Here is a 4,706-nt window from a genome sequence, read left to right as displayed (position 1 = left end):
ATAGATACTGGCCATATAGCTCAAAGTCCACAGTCCGGCCCAAGATGGAGCCCTGCTTTCAAGACAGAGCCTGTTCTGTTTCCTCCTTCAATAAAAGCAACAATATTAAAACTGCTTACTTTGTTTCAAGCCTGATTTTGAGTTTTTAATACACTTTTAATTATTTCATTCCTATAATATGTAGAATAACTTACCCTAGACAAAAGAAAGAAACATACAGTACTCTAGAGCTGAAACTCCAGTACTTTGGCCACCTCATGCAAAGAGTTGACTCATTGGAAAAGACTGATGCTGGGAGGGATTGGGGGCAAGAGGAGAAGGGGACGACAGAGGATGAGATGGCTGGATGGCATCACTGACTCGATGGACGTGAGTCTGAGTGAACTCCGGGAGTTGGTGATGGACAGGGAGGCCTGGCGTGCTGCAGTTCATGGGGTTGCAAAGAGTCAGACACGACTGAGCGACTGATTTGATCTGAGAGGTGATTATTCAGAAGTTTAAGACAAAAAATGCAAATATCTCATCCTATTATATATAACTTCATAATTTGAGAAATCTTAATTTATTGATTTATAAACAATACTGAAATTAAAAGACACTTGCTCCTTGGAAGGAAAGCTATGACAAACTTAGAGAGCATATTAAAAAAGCAGAGACAACAGTTTGCCAACAAAGGTCTGTATAATCAAAGCTATGGTTTTTCCGGTAATCATGCGTGGACGTGAGAGTTGGACCATAAAGAAGGCTGAGTGCCCAAAAATTGATGCTTTTGAATTGTGGTGCTGGACAAGACTCTTGAGAATCCCTTGGACTGGAAGGAGATCAAACCAGTCAATCCTAAAGGAAATTAACCCTGAATATTCATTGGAAGGATGGATGCTGAAGCTGAAGCTCCAGTACTTTGGCTACCTGATGCGAAGAGCTGACTCATTGGAAAAGACCCTGATGCTTGGAAAGATTGAAGGCAGGAGGAGAAGGGGATGACAGAGGATGAGATTGTGGGATGGCATCACTGACTCAATGGACTTGAATTTGAGCAAACTCTAGGAGATAGTGAAGGACAGGGAAGCCTGGTGTGCTGCAATTCATGGGGTCAAAAAGAGTCAGACAGACTTAGCGTGGGTATTCGCTATCATAAAAAAAAAAAAAAAAAACAGACTTAGCGACTGAACAACAACAACAAAACTAATAGCTAACACTGAATTTCTTACGTACCAGGCTTTGCATATTTATTTTACCTAATATGCAACGAGCTCATAATATTTGTTATATTATTATCTTCAATTCATAGAAAATGAAACGGAAGCAAAGCAATTGTTTGGAAACTTGTTCAGAATCCACCTTTGAAACAGGGACTTTGACCCTAGGGGCCACAGGTTTTAACCACTGCTCTATTGACCTGTTTCTATAAACCCAATAAGTGCCATGTATTCTGTTCTGTTTAATGCATTCATTGTGAAAACAGAGACACATTTAGTGAAATGTCTGTCTAAATCTACAATTTGTAAATCTATAAATTCTTATGAATTTAAGTTAAAAATTCAATACAGACAACTCCAACTAGGCTGACAATATAACATCTGACTCAGGCTATCTCTGCCCTAGGTTCTCTTTCCTATTGTAACTCCCAGCCAGGTACATCCCAGCACATTCCTTCCAGGAACTGTCCTTGTGCTCTAACAAGCCAGACCAATTTCCTAATCCTAATCCACGAACACTGTCCCAGCTCCAGGACTGTGCATATTGACAGGACCCACAATTCCAACTTCGGGGGCAGTGATGGAATTCAAGAGCGCAGTAGTTGACTTGCCTCTGTCTGAAGAACTATCACTTCGACACTTCCGCCTAAAATTTGCTAAACCATGGGTCCCCAACCTCCAGGATGTGATAATGCCTGACCATCTGAGGTGAACCTGATGTAATAACAATAGAAATAAAGCGCATGGTAAGTGTAATGCACTTGAAGCAACCGAAACCATTCCCCTCCCCATCCCCCAGTCCACGAAAAATTGTCTTCCTGTGGTTCCTGGTGCCAAAAAGGTTGGGGGCCACTGCTCGAAATCTAGGAGCACCAGCTTGAGTTTTGTAGCAGTTCTGCTCATGGACCACACAGAGAGGCAATAACACGTGGACTCCGTTATTGCAGAAACCAACAAACTTCACAGTATAGTCTCTTGTATTCTCCCTCCGCTTTAATTATGAGGAACTAACCACGGTACCCTGACTCCATTCACGAACATTTTGCTTCACAGAAGTAAATCTTTTGTGAACAGTGACGTATAATTCTTTGATAACATCAGAAAATAGAATTCCACAATATATTAAAAAGTATCTCTTGCCACAGGAAATAGTTACTTATTTGTAGATGTCCCCAGGCTTGACTAGATGTTAATTACAACTAAGAACCCTGACTCCATTCACGAACATTTTGCTTCACAGAAGTAAATCTTTTGTGAACAGTGACGTATAATTCTTTGATAACATCAGAAAATAGAATTCCACAATATATTAAAAAGTATCTCTTGCCACAGGAAATAGTTACTTATTTGTAGATGTCCCCAGGCTTGACTAGATGTTAATTACAACTAAGAACCCTGACTCCATTCACGAACATTTTGCTTCACAGAAGTAAATCTTTTGTGAACAGTGACGTATAATTCTTTGATAACATCAGAAAATAGAATTCCACAATATATTAAAAAGTATCTCTTGCCACAGGAAATAGTTACTTATTTGTAGATGTCCCCAGGCTTGACTAGATGTTAATTACAACTAAGATAATGCTGCATTTAATATTCAACTTGTTAGCATTTGTTTCTCAAGGAAATCCTTTTCTTCTCCGCCTATGGAAGCCAAGTTCTGTTTTATGTACTTAGAGGTCCCCGGGGACCCTAGCTCCCTCAAATAAATCATACATGATTATATTTACATCCTCATTGAAGCAGGAATATTTGAGGTCAGAACTGTGTTAACTTGCCTTCCTGCCTAGATGGGTAAAAATTTGCTGAAACCCAGTCAGTTCTTAGAGCCAACAACAGTTAATTTATCTAATGCCCTAACTCCCACCTCTGTGACTCCTTTTGGTAAAAAGAATGAAATTCTTTTTCTCACAGTATGTATGTCTCAAATACATTTGACAACTGAAAAGGCAGGAGGTAGAGTGGGGTAAGAGCCATTGACAGTGGAAATGACTCACAAGCACCTCGTTCCACCCTGTTGACCTTGGAGTTGAGGACCCTGTGGGATTCCAGGACCAAGAGGGCTGGAAGGGTTACCTGGGGATATTGTTTTGGGTTAGGCAGAATTACTCAACAGGATACTAAACCTTGAGTTCATCAAACTACTGTTTTGGCCATCTCTCACATGCCCAGAAAGGTGCCAGTCTTTATGCACATGTTTGTGTGGTAGAAAGAGAGCAGTGCTTAATTGCAACGATTCTAAGACATCCAAGTGTTCACAAATTCCCCTCCATCACTTAATTGCGGCATCTAAACACCACCCACCCCACCCCCCTGCCCTTTCCTGTAAAAGGAAAGACCTGGGGGCAGAGTCTTTCCTTTTACAACTAAAGATGACGCTGCTGATGTAAATGTCTCTGTGCAGGGTGAACAACTGCTTAAATTACAATAAAAATAAAACGTGCTGATGACTCTTTCTCTGAGCCAACTTTGATAAGGGAATGAATGGAGAGGAGAGTAGGGCTCAGAAATATTTTCTGTTGAGTCTTTCTCCTTGCTCACGCTAAACACGTCAAGCCCTGGTAGCATATGGGAATCCACCAAGTCAACATACCGTGTTTACTGTTTTGTGGGTGGGAAGAACTTCTCTACTTTCCTGATGAATATTTTGCCTCTCTAAAACACAGGTATGTCCTTCAGTATCCAAACTAATAGGTTTATCTTCTAACTTGGCCATTAATAAGTTATGTGACTATGGGCACCTTGCCACATCCTTAACCATAAGAAGATCGCTTATAGGGCTTTCCTGGTGGTCCAGTGGTTAAGAATCTGCCTTCCAATGCAGGGGACATGGGTTTGATCCCTGGTCCAGGAAAAATGCGTGCGCCACAACTTTTGAGCCCACGAGCCTCAGCTACTAAACACTGTGCTCCCTAGAGCCCACACTCTGCAATAAGAGAAGCCACTGCAATTGAGTTAGGTGATAGATGGGCTCCAGGTTAGATATTTACAACTGGCTTCCTGTTTGCATTTCATGGGGAATGAAGAAGTGGGCTGGATACTCATAACTGTTAGCATTTCCTGAGACAAGAGATAGGTAGGCTCTAGTTGAGGAATTTACAGTCTCCTGTTTGCCCTCCAAATTGGAAGTAACAACAGAGACAGGGTAAATAGCCAGTGTTTGTCTCTTGTGAACAGCTTATGGTAATAGTCATGGCAAGGACAAAGAAGGGCAAAACCTCGCTTGAGTAAAGGATTAAGGGATCTCCATTCCCCCCTCTTTGGGGACAAGGGAGACACTACACATGCGCAGAAAAGCTCCTTGTGGGTCAAAAGTCAGGGGATAATGCCAGGTCATAGGAGTCTTGCTCCTCCCAGAATCCTTCACTTCGAGATCCATCTTGGCTGAGGGGTGCATGTGCATCCAGGTTAGGGTCCCAGGGTAGGTCAGGTGTGAAAAAGAAACCAGATATTTGACCTGATGGAAGACAAAGACCCAGAAGAACTGCTTTATATAGATGACTTAAC

The sequence above is a fragment of the Bison bison genome, unplaced genomic scaffold, assembly GCF_000754665.1.
Source record: "Bison bison bison isolate TAMUID 2011002044 unplaced genomic scaffold, Bison_UMD1.0 scf7180017864327, whole genome shotgun sequence".
NCBI lineage: Eukaryota > Metazoa > Chordata > Mammalia > Artiodactyla > Bovidae > Bison > Bison bison.
The sequence above is the reverse complement of the archived record's forward strand: the minus strand, read 5'-3'. Positions refer to the sequence as shown.